This window comes from Dasypus novemcinctus, chromosome 1 (genome assembly GCF_030445035.2).
Source record: "Dasypus novemcinctus isolate mDasNov1 chromosome 1, mDasNov1.1.hap2, whole genome shotgun sequence".
NCBI classification, from domain to species: domain Eukaryota; kingdom Metazoa; phylum Chordata; class Mammalia; order Cingulata; family Dasypodidae; genus Dasypus; species Dasypus novemcinctus.
In genome coordinates this window covers 176,061,285-176,079,000 of record NC_080673.1, presented here as the reverse complement: position 1 = coordinate 176,079,000, position 17,716 = coordinate 176,061,285, and the positions used below count along the sequence as shown (strand labels likewise).

General features: G+C 35.6%; 1 long non-coding RNA gene across 1 annotated transcript in view; it reads right to left on the bottom strand.

The window, feature by feature from the left end:
* The window catches only part of LOC131278714 (uncharacterized), a 74,906-nt gene that overhangs the window by 14,881 nt on the left and 42,309 nt on the right, over positions 1-17,716 (bottom strand). The gene's annotated exons all lie outside the window — the stretch shown is intronic.

Sequence of the window (17,716 nt, the reverse complement as noted above, 5' to 3'; positions counted from 1 at the left end):
CAGGTTCTAGGTGAGGAAAGGTTGCTCATGGACCATCTCAAAGATACTAAGCTGAAGTGGGTCTTAGCTATCTCATTTACCATTTCCTTTCTGGTGGAAAAGTGCTTAGCCCTGGAGGATTGCTTATGAATCAGCCAGTCCTCTCCAGGGTATAAGTGGGACAGGTTTTGGAATAAGGGTTAGAAAGGAGACCTGGGCTAAGCATGTTTTCCACCTGGTGTAGGGTGAAGACTGAGAGGTTGCCTCCAAGTTAATTTGGTGGCTTTTTAAATTAAAAGGGCTGTTGCCCCCACTGATTTCAGGCAAAGTGGCTATGTCTATATCTTAGACATGTTTATGAACTACTTAGAAAATGAAGTTTACCAGGACTTTTAACATGTTCAGTATTTCTTTTCATATTATCTAGAGTAGAAAAGATATCACCATAATCATCAGGCATATATCTAGAATAGGATATATAGGTATAGTACTTAATAGTAATTAATGTACTACCTAATGCATACGTTTCTCTTTGAGGTACAATTAATAGATTTAAGTTCCAGGTTTGCAATACTTTACAGTTATTTCTCCATGGGATCAAGCCATAATGCTAACTGTGTTTAAGTTCTACTTAAGTACACTGGTAATCATTGTTCCACTTGTATGTTTTTTACACAGCCAGTATGCTGCAGCACCACAGTCCTTAGAGAGAAGCTATGAAGGTAGGCTGCAGTATTCCACCAACCTGCTGCATAGCACCCTTTGGTACTATGAAATAGGGCCAGTCTGGAGGTAATATCTATTGTACATTTGGCTATATTGAGCCATCATTGACTGCTGCAGGAGTTTGAAACTGCAACATAGTTTTCAACTTCAAGAGCACAACCAGAGATGTAGTAGATACCTTTATTGTTTTAAGTGTCAGTGATGAACCCAACCAATAATTTAAATGGAGAGGCAACCTGCAATGTATTGAAGGCCTGGTTTGAATGCACAAGAGTTTGACAATGCTGAAGTTTATCTCTTGAACAACTTTGTGAAATTTTTCTGTTTTTTTAGCAATTGAATAAATTCCATTAGTGATTTACACATTAAACTCTGTTGCAAGACAGTATTGACATTTAAAGACTCATTTTTAGGTTACTTTTTACCGTTATTTAATTTGTAACAGGTGAACCCCAAATCTGATTTCCTAGGCACAAGCAAACTGACAAAGTTAAACACAGATTTCAAAGTTGAACACAAAGTTAAGCACAGATACAACAGAAGAGAGAATTTTATACTTTTATCATTTCTAGGAACTTTTTTTATTTTAATTGTTGACATATGAGGATTTTTATTTTCCAGGAAAGGTTTAGTAACTGGTCTTGATCTTGATTTTTATTCACACTTTTTATAGGCACAAATGAGTTTAAACTGAGAAGGCTATTTCCAAAAGGGAGTTATTTGAAGTTTGAAGTTTATTTCCTCATTTCTTTAAGGAAACCTGACCTGAGGTTTCTGTACCTCAGATCTATCTGTCTTCTTTTTTTACACTGGTTTAACTGGAATTCAGGGTTTCATACAGAAGCTGCTCTTGGCTGTCCTGTGGCCATGTTGACCAGCAGTAGGCAGAATTTCTGATTCCTGAGAAGACATTCCCAAGGGGAGTTTACTGGTGGGCTAGAGACCATGTTCATTATACTAGGAAAAATTAAGAAACACTTTTTAGTTGACTGATCTGGCATCCCAGAGTCATAGTGTGACTGAAACGTTCATCTCTCCACATAATTTGGAGATGATGCTCTGTTCTCAGCATCCTGAGAATTTTAACTTTCAAAGTCTAGCCTACAGGCATCCCTGTGGGTGACCTAGGCCCTGGGGGATGTCTGATTAAATTCTGGACATCAGACAAATGCATTCAATCCAAGCTGGTGGAAGATGTTCTGAGTAGTTACTCCAAATCAAAGTGCCTGAGAAGTCTCAGGGGATATTTGGCTGACCTCTGAATGAAAGGGCCCAAGGAATGCAGGCTATACTGCTCTGGTTCTCAGCACCTCTGACATCCCAGGGTCTGAGACTGACTGCATGGTTATCTAAACAGAAGTTCCTAAGGTAAATCTCAGAGAATCTTTGGCTGTTCTTTGATTCCTGCCACCCCGGGAATTACAGAGCCATACTGCTGGGTATTTTGGGGGCTGTTTTGAACTTGGGAGACAGGCTGAATAGATCTCTGGTTTGAATAGATTTCACCATGAAGCTGCCAAGTCAAATATTGCTCTTCCTTGGAGAAGGGGCAAAAAGCTTCTTAATCTTATCCTTCCAGAAGTTTAGACACAGTCCTAGTTTTATGACTTTATTGTCTAGGAGTTTCCTAGTTAGACCAGCTATCAAAAGGCCACTAAGTGATTAGAGATCAATTGTTCTAGCTATCAGGACTTGGGGCCCTGAGGCAATCACTTCCTTGATAGCAAAGACATTTTCAGTTTTACAGTTTTTAAGACATTCCAAAGCATTTTAACATAAAGCTGTAATGAGAGATTCAGTAGCAAGACATGGGAAAGTAAAACATGGTAAAAGATAATTATACAAGGGTATCCTGGTCTGTGACTCCCCTGGGGAATGGAACTTCCATGGCATCCATCTGTGGCCTTGTGCACTGCCTTCTCAACACATCCCAGACCAGGTAGCCAGGTGTGGTTGATAGGAAAGTGGCCTGCAAAGCCATAAACCCAAGAAGCCCCCTGCCCTCCTAGCTCTCTGGCTCTCCGTCACTGCCATGCACCCACTAGGGGAGAGGGTGAGGAAAAGACAATGGCAGCCAACCCTGAGGGCAGTATTGATGACTTTTAAAAGGGCTTGAAAGAGTGACATTGTGACTCCTGTCCTGTGTTTCCTGTGCCCCAGCCCTCCCGAATGGGGTCACATTTAACAAACCTGGGTGTGCAGTGTGGAAGCAGAGTGTTTCAGTGCCCTAGCCTTTTCCATATTGAGATTATGTCCTGTGGGTCTTGTAGGTGAACCTGTTTAAAATGGATAACCAAGGGAAGGTATTAAACATGCTATAAGCCATTGCTTCACTCACCAATAATCTCCTGCCTGGCTCACCAAATATGTTACTCGATTTTGTCTAGGTTCTTGACTATGCTGCAGAAATGAATTTCAAGAGCATGTTGGGTGAGTTAGACCAGTAATTTATTAAGATAGGGAGGGAAGAGAAATGGAAGAAAATAATAAGTCATGGGTTTCAAGTAGAGAAGAAAGGCTGAAATGTGATAAAGTGGGTTGTTTTATAGATTACAATTTCACATTACAGATTATAAATGCCCAGGTTTTACTTGCATGGCAATCATGGTGGGGAAAAAAATGACAAGAGCAGGGCACAGAGGAGAGAAACAGCATACAGACAGGCACTGGAACAGGCACCAGGACAGGGTGAACGCAAAAGCAGGGGTCCAAAGGTGAGAGAGCATATTCAGGCCTTTTGCCTGCTTTTTGAACCATTAATTATTCAACCTCTTTGCTAATGGCATAGGAGGAGTCCCAGCTGTTTACTGTTTTGATTGATTACCCCACTCACCAATCCCCCACGAGAACCCAATGATAAAGTCCTTGGGGAATATCTGGGGTTTTCCCTGGCTTCTGAAGGAAATTTTGTTCTGAACAGCAGAATCTTGCGGGGGCGGAGGGTTCTTTCAGGAGCCATCTTGGGGTTTTTGATGTCCATGGGGACTTCTTGCCAGGTTCTATATCTATCTATTGATTCCCTATCTTACAAGCCGGCTTCAATATTATACATCCAGATATACCTAACTTCTATATATATTTTTAAATTAACATATTTCTTAATTTGTTTCAACTCTTTTTTTTTTTTTTAAGAAAAAACATCAATCCCACTGTTGATGTTCTCCATACCCATCTCCATGTCCTTGGTCTCATTCCAAATGTTATCCCTGTCATGTAGTTGCTGTATATCTTTTTCATGTATATTTGAAAAGGTAAATGTGTCACATCCATAATAAATATCATTGTGTGTATTTTAAATTTATATGAATTGCATTTACTGTGTCCCCTTTGAATTTACTTTTTTTACATAATATAGTTGTGGAGGCAAGATTTATTCAAGTTGTTAATTCAGATTCTATTTAGCCATGTTGATTGTCTTATACTGCAATATCATGGCTTATTTATGTATTCCCTTATGGAAAGACATTTAATTTGTTTCTTATCATTTTAAAAACAATGTTCTAAAGTACCATGCTATTTTATTTTTGAAGGGATTATTTTGATATTAAGTAGGTTGAGTTATTTCTCTCTGTACCCAATGGTTCAACATTTTCTTCACTGTTTTTTTCAAAGATTTATTTATTTATTTATTTATTTATTTATTTATTTATTTATTTATTTATTTCTCTCCCCTTCCCCCCCGAATCCGGTTGTCTGCTCTCTGTGTCTATTTGCTGCATCTTCTTTGTCTGCTTCTGCTGCTGTCAGCGGCACGGGCATCTGTGTTTCTTCTTGTTGCATCATCTTGTTGTGTCAGTTCTCCGTGTGGGTGGCACCATTACTGGGAAGGCTGCTCTTTCTTTTGCATTGGGAGGCTCTCCTTACGGGGCACACTCCTTGTGCGTGGGGCTCCCCTTCGCGGGGGACACCTCTGCGTGGCATGGCACTCCTTGCGCGTATCAGCACTGTGCATGGGCCTGTTCCAAACGGGTCAAGAAGACCCAGGGTTTGAACCGTGGACCTCCCATGTGGTAGATGGACTCACTAACCACTGGGCCAAGTCCGCCGCCCTTTCTTCACTATTTTGAACATGTTTAGAATTCTTTATAATGCTTTTGGTTTCAAATTTTAGAACAAAGCCCTGTCTAGATTTTCAATTGCTTTGAATTGATGCATTAGTTAATTAAATAACTAATTAAGGAGGAATTGATTTCTTCCTATCAATGAACATGGTATATTATCACCGTTAATATGGGTCTTCTTTTATAACCTTAAATAAAATATATTTCATGTATTTTCCTTGGTCTTGATATACTTTACTTATTTTTAGTATATATTGCTAGTTAAAGTTTGTTAATATTTTATTTAATAATAGTGCATCCATATTCATAAGTAAAATTGACCTATATTTTGGTTTCTTAAACAGTCTTGTCCTATACTGATATCAAATTTGTAGTAGTCTTATGAAATATTTTCACTTCTTTCTTTATAAAATAAGGGCTCATCCCTTTCTTTAGGATTGATAAAAGTTGTCAATAACATAATCTGGAACAGGTTTTGGTGGGTAGATAATTAACTACTATTTCAGAAGTTCAGATTTAATATTCCTCTTCGAGCCAATTTTGCTAGTTTATTTTTTTTAAGAAAATTATGCATTTCAACTGTTATTAATTTTTCCCATGCATTTCTTCACAGTGTTCTTTATGATATTTAAAGATTTATATTTTATCTTGCAACATGTGCATTTGTCCTTCATAATAAGGTGTGCATCTGTGTGTGTGTGTGCTGTCTCAATTTTTTCACAGTAAATTTTGTCAGACAATTGTCTATTTCATCATTTCTTTCTAAGAATGAAGTCTTCATTTAATGAGTCACTTTTACTAATTTCTATTCTTATGTATATTTTACTTTCTTTTACATTATTTGGTTTCCATTCTGTGGTTCTAGTTACTTTCTTGTCACTTGTTTTTTAACAGAGTCTCCAAGATTTTTATGCTTGGGCAATGGGAAGGCTGGATTTGCCACCAATTTTATTCTATAATTGTATATTATAAAATTTCTCCCCATAATATTGCTAAGTTTTTTGTATATTAGGAGATTATGTTAGTTCATACAGGTTCAGAAATGAAGTAGATTTCCCATGAATGATTTTGTTTACCATGAAAGAATGACCCTCCTAAATTTTGTTTCATCACGTTAACATTGCTGAACTAATATGCCTCATATTCCTTTTACCATTTCTTATTTTTTTGTTTCATAAAATATTGTATTTTGATATGAGTAGACTACAGTGACATGATATAGAATTGAAAAATTATAAGTGGTTAGTGTATTAGTCAGCCAAAGGGGTGCTGATACAAAATACCAGAAAACTGTCGGCTTTTATAAAGGGTATTTATTTGTTGTAGAAGCTTACAGTCACAAAGCCATAAAGGGAAAGTTAACTTTCCTCACCAAAGTCTGTTGTCACATGTTAGAGCAAGATGGCTGCTGATCTCTGGGAGGGTTCAGTCTTCCTTTTTAGGATCCATGGTCTCAGCTTTTTCTGGTCTCAGCTATACGCTGGTATAAGGCTCATCTCTCTCCCCAGAGCTTATTACTTCCTGCAGCTTCTCTGTTCACTCCACAAGGTCAGCTACAGACTATCATGCTCTCTCTCTTCCCAGGGCTTCTGCTGTGTTTATGGAGCCATCTCTATTCCTCTATATTCTTCTCCAGCATCTAAACTTCAACTCTCTCCTCTGCCATGTCATTTTGTCTGTGAGTCACGGTCCACCAAGGGGGTGGGGACTCAATCTCCTACTGACATGGCTAAATCAAAAGCCCCAACTCTAATTTAATCAAGTAAAAGTGAAACTTCTGTATCTAATACAATCTAATATGCCCAGAAAAGACCAGTTTACAAACAATCCAATATCTATTTTTTAATTCACAAATAATACCAAACTGCCGCAGTTAGTAAATCTCTCTTCTTTTCCTGACATAAAGCTCTCAATTTCCTCTCCTGGGGCAACCAGTGTTTCCTTTTCCCTGAACATTATCTTAGACACTATCTATGGCTTATGCATATGCAAGTATACATATGCATGCAAATATGCATTGTTAACATAAATTATACCATATTTTTTACACCTTGAGCATTTTACTTAGTATATAAAAGGACCCATTTTATGCACAAATGTTAGAGTTGCCTCATTCCTTTCCAAGATTGTATAATAACCTTTTATATCACTGAATAATAGTTTAGATAACCTTTATTTTCAACCTTTTGGAATTTTTGTTCCTTGTAATAGCTTGGAGATGTTTTGTTTTTTGTTTAATCCAATCTATAACTTCTCTTTTAACATGAGAGTATAGTCCAATTTTATGTTTTATTTTCTATTTTATTTGTACTTATTTTTCTTTTACATACTATTCCTTTGCTCATTTCCTGTCCTTTCACAACTTCCATGCAATGAACCAAGGTTTCTTTTTTTCACACTTTACTAGTTGTGCACTACATTTTTCAAATTTTATTAATGTATATATTTGCTGCATTTCACTAAATTTATGTACTAATCATTGTGTAAAATTATTAATTCAATGATACAAACATGCTATAAACTAGACAAAGGTGTAATTCCTCTACAGTCAAATAGGTGTTCCAATACAAGAAGCCAGAGAGGAAAATTGTCCAGGAAAAAAATAAATCACATACATATATGTGATATTTCATTTTGTCTCATCAAAATAATCTCTTATGTTTACCATAGATGATGTCCATCTACAAAATTCTGATTTGAATCTGCATATTACACTAGTATAATTGTTAAAAATAAAAAATTGTGCAAAGATAGTAAAAATTCACATGTTCATGACCAAAAATTTAATTTAAACTCATGAAGGATTCTGAAATGAATCAAAATGTCCTTTCAATAAAAAAATGTTAACCCATTTTGAGTTATAAGATTATATGGAATCTGTAGCTTTTATTGTCTGTCAGATATTTTACTACTCTCTAATATGCAGAAGATGTATAGTAATGCAAATTATTATTTATAAATCTTTGAAATTTGTTAAGTTCATACTCATATTAGAGTTATAATTTGATGTTTAAAATGATCATTTAATAACTCATATATAAAATATAGAACTGGCATAAAATTAACAGATTTTTTTCCAATTTTGTGTTTCTCATAAAACTGAAGGCATTACTTTATTTTCATTGAGCATTCTGTGTTACAGTTGAACTCTTTTTGGAATATTTATTCTTTATATATGGGCTTTGTTCTTTCTTTGGAAGTTTTACAGAATTTATCACTTATAGTCTCTTCTCAGCACACATTGAGTCTATTAAAACTGAAACCTCAGTTTTCTCTTCAGATCAGGGAAATGTTTTTTCTAGCATGTAAGCTATTTATTAGTTTATTGCAATCTCTACATATTCTCAGTTACTTAACTTTTCTCTCATATTTTTGACATGTATTATTTTAATTTCTTTAATAATCGAGCTCTACCAGACTTAGAGATATCCAAGCTCACACATAGGGAAAAGTGACAATACTGGATTTCATAACTCAGAAGTTTATCCTTTGTGACAGATTGAATTTAGTGAATCCAAAAAAACAAAACAAAACATAATCTTCTTATACTAATCTATTCCTAGAGGGGTGATACCCTTTGATTGCATTAAAGTCACATTTTGATGACTTGATTCAATTGCTTTTGATTTGTCAGTGAGGCTTGACTCACATTTGAGTCTCTGTCCTCTTCCTGGGTCTTATGTAAATGGAAACAGAGAGAGAGAGAGACATGTAGGAATGGAAATTGTCATGTAGATCCTTCCGTGTGAGCGAGACAACTGCAGGAAAACAGAAAAGCCCCAAGAGGCTGAGAGAGGTCCCTGAGTCTGGAACCAGCAGAGCACAGAGGCACAGAAAGAAGCCTGTAAGAGTCTGGGCCCACACAGCAGCTCAAGGCTGAGGAGATGAACTCTGCCATATGCCTGTTCACCATGTGGAAGGTCAACAGTAGCTGACTTTGGTGAGAAAACATCTCTAATGGTGTCTTGATATGGACATTTCACAGCCTTGGGACTGTAAGCTTTTACCTCTAGTAAATCCCTTTTAGAAAAGCCAACCCATTTCTGGTACTTTACATCAGCAGCCCTGTGACAAACTAAGATATTCCTTAACATCAAAACTTTGAGGACAATGCTGTATTATCTTAGAGCACCTAGTGTTGCAGAAAGAAAGTTTGTCATTTTCAGAAGTCAGATATCTACCCTATTCTATCAAATACTTAGACATTAAAAAACAGATAAAAACAGAGCTACCATTCTTCTCCTCCTAAGTCCTAATTTCAAATGTTCTCATATCATTTTCTGCCTAAGAACCTATTTCTCTTTATAAGAAAAACCAAAACTATTGTATGTGATTATATAATTCCTCCTATCATAGCTATAGCATAACTTAACCAGTACCTCTGAGATGCTTAAACAGAGGATTATCTCAATAATAGACAGGTGCTTAAGTGATTGTTATCTGTCTATAGTGTAGAAAATTGCTGATGCTTAAGAAATAGAACCACCAAATAATACACAAGTTCTGACCAAGAGCACTCCAATTAGACAGAAAGTAAGGGTGAGTCAGGCATATAGCATATTACAGGGAAGTAAACATTTCTTAGAAATCCAATAAAAGCTCTGTTGTTAAAAATTATTATTTGAACAAAAGCATGAACAAGTGAAAACAGAATAATTTGAGTGCTGAAGCTAAAAGCCCATTGAATATATAGGCTACAGGATTTGGAAAATAAGGAAAAATTATCAACTGGTTCAGAAACATTTCCTTAGCTCTGCCAATTGTCACGGCTACTTAGTGAGAGGAAAAGCAGCATCTAAAATTAGAATCTTATGTACATTCTTTATATTTTGCATGTAAAAGCATGTGAACTACACTTGCCATCATTCTTCCAAATAAGACCACACATCCTTTTGATACTTTTTAAAAAGTTATGAATAGAGAAAGAAAGAACAAGCCTTATAATTTAGGATTGTTTCTATCCAGTTATCTATTTAAACCTGGACCTCCCATGACATTTTAACATTAAAATTCTGCTGTCTATAACAGATGAAAGTGGAGGGGAAGGGCAATGGAATGATCTTGTGATCATAGAGACTTCTCTTATGAATTTTGTCTTAATGAGGGTGATGGTTTGAAGATGGATGGACCTCAGAAATGTACTTTCTTAAAGTTAGTCCATTCGTGTTGGTGTGAACCTATTTTGGGTGGGACCTTTTAATTAGGTTACTCCAGTTAAGGGCCTTTGATTAGGTTACTTCAGGAAGGGGTGGCCCAGGGTGAGTCTTAATCCTTTACCAGAGTCTTTTATAAAAGAATGAAATTCAGATAAAAACAGAGAGAAAGCCATAGAAGCTGAGAGAGATAGCTGGAAGCAGGAAGCTGAAGCTATGACACTGGAAGGGAAAGGGAGAGTCCAGAAGACACTATATGTGCCTTGCCATATAAGAGAAGTTTCCAGAATTGGCAGCAGTCAGACTTTGGGGGGAAAGCCTCTCCTGAAGATCCCTTGATTTGGACATTTTTCTCAGCCTAAAAACTGTAAGCTTCCAAACCAAGAAATCCCCATTATAAAAGTCAACTCATTTCTGTTGGATTACATTTTGTCATCCTTGCAAACTTAAACAATCAATCATATCTGCCTCTTTATGTAGTATATACATCAATATATAAAGATCTCTAGATGTAACTCCTATACATTTTATTATTACTTGATAAAGAGTATATGGTTTATCTTGATATTTGACCACCAGCAACTTTCTTTATCTCTTTGTACTATAGAGTGATCATCACTAACATGGGGATTTTGATGACACCAAGTCAAAGAGTTTTTACTAAGAGTAAAATAATATAAAAGCAATTTATTATTGAGTCCTGTGAAACATTTTTAAAACATGACTGATAACTCACTAAAAATTTACTTGATAAGTCTAACATGCTTTTTGAATGGGTGCCTAATTTTCACACTTGGGTTTGAAATCATATATATGCCAAAATTTATTGGTAACTTTGAATTGTGATAATTGTCCATGATTTTTTTTCAGGTTTGGATTTTTCTAACCTTTTCTGTTTTACTTTCTTGTTTTCCTTCTCTATGTTAGAGTCTTCTCAAGGACTGAAGCAGTCAGGAGGTGAATGTTCTGTCTTGGTTTAACTAGTCCCTCAGGAGTGCTTCAGAGATAGAAAAAAAGAAGCATAAGACTCAGTGAAGGACAAAGAGAAAAAGGACTACACGTGGTGAAAATCAACTTATGATTCTTGCTCCCTTGAGATACATAATAACACATCTTACTGAAGACTAATAGGAAATGTTCTAAAAGTTTGAATTTCTGAGTTCCTCATATGCCAAAAATTCAATTCTTAAAGTTAATATGGTACATAGAAAACACATAATCCTTTATCATTTTGATAATCCTTCATATGTAATTCAACTCACACATTATCTCAAACTAGTTGTTTTATTTATTATCATAGTAGTAAGCCTTGTTTCAAAATGTTAGAATTTTAGTACAAGAAAGAAACAGGATTTGCAGCAGCAGTTTTATTTTTTAAAAATCAGGCAACTATCCAAGCATATTTCTCAGTCCCATAGGAATTTCATTAGAAATGCCTACTTTAAATGTGGGCATATAATAATATTTAGCAAATGTGTTTGAATTCATTAACTACTATTCATTTACTGGATAATTGCAAACCTATTATATGTCATATTATGATAAAATGAATCTTTTTCAATTGTCTGTAATCTAATAAGGAATCTACTTTCACACACACATCTACTATTTATTTTTCAAGGCAATATATGAAAAATCTTCCTAGAAAGTTTTAACATAATTTAAATCAGAAAATTTCCATTTGAAGTATCAGATAACTCTTCATCAAGGAAGTGACCTTTGATTTCCACTAAAACATAAGGAAATTTTTTTTTAAATCTTGCAAAATTGAAGCCAGCAGTGTAGGAACTCTTGCTATGTTTCAGGGAAGTAAAATTAGGATTTATGCTTTTTATTAAAAAAAAGACATTCTGAAAAAGATTTCTAGTATAAAATATTCAAACAAGTTAAAATGAGTCATTTATATAGCCTCTGTACAATGATCTTTCTTTTCAATGGTTAGAACATTTCCAATATCAATTCACTATGATTTTTTTTTTTTATGCCTCGTAATAAGTCTAAGTGCATTTTCTGTCAGAGGAAGAATATATCAGTCATAAGGAGTTCTAAGTACTTACTCCAAGTTCAAAAGCAGCAGACAAAAAATGTACTTGGCATTGTAACTTAGCAGATACATTAGCGCATGGAATCTTAGAACACTAAATTGAAACATACCTTAAAACCAACCACCTCAAACTTTCCCTTCTGTAGAGATGGTACAGTTCAGGCCTTGGAGATTATATGATTCATGCAAGATCCTTCAGCTAATTAATCACATGTCAGACCTTCAAAATCAAGTTTTCCATTTCCTAGATTGTTGCAATTTTTAGTAAACTAAAATAAGTGGATGAGCATGAGCACAAGGGAAAAATATTTTACTTTTCCAAATATTTAGTGATTTTCTTAAAAGAGAGACAAGTTGTAATAGAAACTTTTTGTCTGTCACATATTTTTCCATTGTTTAGGGATTGGATTGAACAAGACTAAAAACCAAATTATTGTCTTCCTAAAATGAGTAGACATTTAAATTATTGACTGTTTTTGTATTTTTAAAATGGAAGGTGCTTTTAGGAAAAGTTAGATATGTTAACAAAATATACAGATTAAGACAACTTTTTATTTTCATAAAAAGATGTTTTGTCAGTTTGAGATTATTCTATGAATCCCCCAAAGAAAAAGACTGTGAACTGGTGCACTCTTGTGGGTGTGAGACCTTTTTTCTGTTGGACTACCTCAGTGAGGAGTGACTCAGGTTGAGTCTCCATCTTCTTGCTGAGTCTGACAAAAAAACAGAGACACATCAGAAAATACAGCTCTGCCATATTTGGTGCTGCCATGTGGCAGGAAGGAGAGGCTCAGGGAACTGAGACCTGGTGGAGAGACGAGCCATTTGCTTGATAGCTTGTAACTGAAATTGGAAGGACAGTGCAGCAGCTGAACCTGAGAGAAGAAGCCTGGTAAATATCAAGCCCTATGTTTGGTTGCCCTTAGCTGAGCTGCCAGAGCTGGTACAGCCTGGGGGGAAGGAAGAGACCAAGCAGAGATCACTGCCCCCCACTGCCCCCCGTTACCACTCCCCCACCCTGTCTTGATTCAACAAGTTGCAGCTGACTTCAGTGTGAAAGCACCTCTTATGGTACCTTGAGTTGGACTTATCATGGCCTTAGAACTGCAAGCTTTTAGCCTAAATAAATACCTTTTGTAAAAGCCAATGCATTTCTGGTACTTTGCTTCAGCCATTTGGCAATCTAAAACAGATGCTTGCACTCAATGTGTCATTAATGCACTTAGCCCCACTAGTCCAAGCATAAGAAAACATTTAATGAGTTAAAAAATTTAAAAATCTTTAAATGTGGAAGAAGCAATTTGAGAGTATATTTGAAAACCTATTATAATGTCAGATCATCTATTTGAATATCATAGGGATGTTTTTTTTTTTCTTTTGAAGATTCTGCATCTTGCCTGGACCCATTACCCAGTTACCCACTGTCCAGTCAGTTTTCTTCTACTCCCATGAATCACAAGAGACAGATGAGGTGTTTTATTCTCTCTGGGTGATATACTGCAACAAGCCAGATATCGATATTGGGAATTGTGTAAAGGAGTAAACACACTACGTGGCTATGATCTGGTTTTAGAACCCAAAATCATTGATGCTGCTCTGTAAGAATGTAGATAGTGAAATGATTTTGCTAGCGTAGTATGCATCCTAGAAGTTGTTAAGGACAAAGCAGGGCCTCGTAAGGAAATCTACGCCTGTGTTATCCAGGCATGTATCCTGACTTGAAAAGAATTGGGCCTTGACAAAGTGTGAACTCCTATGAATGGGCTTCCCAAGGATTTATTGATGTTGCTATTTGATTGTAAACTGTCAGTTGGAAATATTAATGATGACATATTACCTTATTCCAACAAGTTTTCTTTTACTGAGCACGAAACCATGTCATGGTAACTTGGAAATCAAAAAAAAAGTATATGAGTTTGAACTGAAAAAAATGGTATCATGATGGCATTATTTTGAAAAATATATATATCTATTTCATTCAGTAGCTACAATTTACATTGAAAATGATCTAAAGAGTGTACAATTATCTCTCTGCAACTCTTCAAAATACAAGAACTTAAATAAAATTATAAAGAAGTGCCAAATATATCATTAATTTATTAAAAATTGTTTTAAATTATAAAAATATTAAAGAATTCAAGAGTGAATTCTTGTTACCAATTGGAATTATTAAATGAGAGAAAATAAGCTTTCCATCTTTTGAGAATTTTTTTAGGGCAAAGTAGCAAAGGACTCTGGAATGAGTTTGCCTTTGGTTTAAACAGCAGCTCCATCATTTTCTAGTCTTCTGGCCTCAGATAACCTTAAGCATTAGCTTCATCTGTAATATCTGGATAACATGAAATTATAATTTTCTGAAACTCAAATGAAATATTCCCTAGGAAGATTTTGGAAGAGTGTCTTGCCTGTGTTAAACTCAATATATGACAATTTTATGGTTAAAAAAGCTCAAATATTGAAACAGTTTTGGAAAAATAAAATATATTGAAGGGTAATCTCTAGAGATTGCAGAATCAGTTGATCTGAGAAAAAAGAAACAAGGAGGAAATTCTGAAGGGCATAAATATTTTGGGAAAAATAGACACTATATGTAAAATCAACATTCTCAAAAATCAGAGAAGCAAAATGTTTATTCTGATAATGGCTAACTGTGTTCACCTTTGCTAAAAGAGAGCTGATGAATTTTAGAAAAAGTATTTGTACTTCATCCTTCATGGATTTTTAACCTATCATTTACTTCCTAACATTCCAATCCTACCCTACCCTATCCCTACCCTACTACAACATTCTTATTATCAAATCAATGGACAATTTTCAGTGCTCACTTAACCCCATCTCCATTGTACTCCAACTGCCGTGATAATTACCCTTCTGTTTTAAATTTGGTCCTTTCAGGCACTTCCTTTATACTCTTTGCATAAGAATTCATCTATGTAAAATAAATTAAACAATGGGAATTCAATGAAACTTGTTTTCTTTTAAATTATTAAATCAGTTAGTGCTTGCAAAGTATTTAATACACCACCTGCATGTGATTAATCATTCAGAAATTGTTATTAATTAATGCTTTTCTACAAAACCATTGTTCTTTTGGTTTTCTTCATATCTCCTTCACCACTCATTCTCTGACTGATCTTCATCCATAATACTGGAAAGAAGTAGTGAATATTGAGGTTATATTCTTGTTTTTGTTTCTTCATTTATATTTCTCTCCCTAGGAGGGTTGTTTGTTCCCAATGCTTCTCCTGTATGTTTTATATTTTTGATTTCTATTGCTATAATTCCCACAACCCACACACCCAAGCTTGAACTCATAACCTCTATTTTCATCTGACTTCTATACACGTGTGCAAATATATACCAGAGAAATCACATACAACAAACCTAATATTGTCATTATCTGTTTTTTTAAAAAATTTATTTAATTATTTGTCTCCCTTTCCCCCTGCCCCAGTTGTCTGTTCTCTGAGTCTATTTGCTGTGTCTTCTTCTTTGTCTGCTTCTGTTGTTGTCAGTGGCACGGGAATCTCTGTTCTTTTTGTTGAAGGGAAACTCTGTTTCTTTTTGTTGCGTCATTCTGCTGTGTCCTTGTGTGCGGTGCCATTCTTGGGCTGGCTGCACTTTCTTTCACGCTGGGTGGCTCTCCTTAGGGGATGCACTCCTTGTGCGTGGGGCTTCCCTACACAGGGGACACCCCTGAGTGGCAGGGCACTCCTTGCGTGCATCAGCACTGTGCATGGGCCAGCTGCACACGGGTCAAGGAGGCCCAGGGTTTGAACCACGGACCTCCCACATGGTAGACGGATGCCCTAACCACTGGGCCAAGTCCACTTCCCATATTGTCATTATCTCTTGATCCAAACTCACTTCTTCCTTTTATCAGTTTCTCTCATTGGTGGTCACTTAACGAGTAACATTATGTCATTGTTTAGACCTAATAGAGTAATAGTAATTACAGCTAACATCAATTGAGTGTTACCTCTGTATTACTCACCCAGCTAAAATACTCTCAATAGTTTCTTGAGTTACACATTATTATAATTACATATGAAATTTATATCTCATGTCCTCAAAGCTCCTAGCTCCCAGCCTGTCTTCCCATGATCTCTATCACTGCTAGTTCCTGCCACACTTCCTTTAATCCTATCTCAAATATATTTTATATAGTTTTTACTAAGGTTGTGTTTCTAAAATGTGCATATGACCATACCATTGTGCTGCATGATCTCCCTCACTAATTATTGTGTTGTAAAAATATGCTTAGGGAGTGGATGTGGCTCAAGGAGTTGAGTGCCTGCTTCCCACATAGGCATTCCCAGGTTCAGTTCCTGGTGCTTCCTAAAGACAAAAAAAAAAAATGACAAGTAAACAAATGAAAAAACCAACTCAGGAGAGCTGATGTGACTCAGTGGTGAGTGCTGGCTTCTTATGTTAGAGGTCCTGGGTTCGATCCCCAGCCCGGTACCTCAAAAAAAAAAAATTTCCTTAGTAAACAGTCTTTCATGTCCGGTCCTTGTTTATCTTTCTACTTCCACTTCTCTTACTTCCTTATTGCCCCTTTAGCATTGTACATATATCTCTATTTATCCATAACTATATATTATATCTATATCTATCTTTATCTCTAAATATCTGCATATGAATATATATGAGAAAGAGAGTAGGAGATAGAGAGAAGGAGAGAGATTGTAAGAAAAATGTGGGGAATGGCAAGTCCAAATTTCATACAGCTGCTCTGAGACTAGAAACTTTGGGAGGAGGGAACTAAAGAAAAGAATCTTTCTTTAGTTCAAGGCTGGAAGGGAGGCCAGAGAGGAGTGGAGGATGTATTCTTGAAGTAGAATTCCTTCTGATTCTTGAAACTCAAGTTCTTACTTTGAAGACCTCTAACTAATTGGATGTGGACCACTCACATTGCTGTGGGCAATCTCCTTTATTTAAAACAACTGACTGTAGAAACATATTCCATCTCTAAAATTTCTTTAGAGTAATAACTACACCAGTATTTGACACCATAGTCTAAACTAAGTGACACATAATATTAATCATCACACCATGCAGATTTATTATTCTTTTCCCAAGTGTACTCTAAATTTTTCCAGGTTTTTGCTTTTGTCCATGAGGTTCTTCTGCACAGAAAATCTCTTACTTGTTTTCAGAATAGTCCTTATCACTAAAGCCAACATTTATCAGGAACTTAAAATTAATGTCATTGTTCTAAATTCCTTATTTTGACTAATTAATTTAATCCTAAAAATAATACTGTAAGGCAGAAAATATTGTTGGCACTATTTTACAGGAAAGGTAATTTAGTGACAGGGAGAGTAAGTACATTTCCAAAGTTAAAAGTTTTACTTTGTGGGAGAGTCTATTTTCTTAATCATTCCATATTCCTTTAATATTATTTCAATGTTAAACTCCTTCACTTATGGTTTTACCATAATTTTTAAGATATCACTGTAGTAGCTTCCCCATTTTATTTGTATGATACATCTAACTTAAAATATCAGCTCTTTGAGATTATGAAATGTTCCTTTAAAATATATGCAGTGGGGAGTGGATGTGGCTCAAGGAGTTGAGTGCCTGCCTCTCACATAGGAGGTCGCAGGCTCAGTTCCTAGTACCTCCTAAAGAAGACAAACAATAAGCAGACAGCAAGCGACATCAAGTAAAAGACAACAAGCAGATATAAAGCAAAAACAATGAGCAGTCAACAAACAAAAAAAACAAGCAGACAATAAGCAAAATAACAA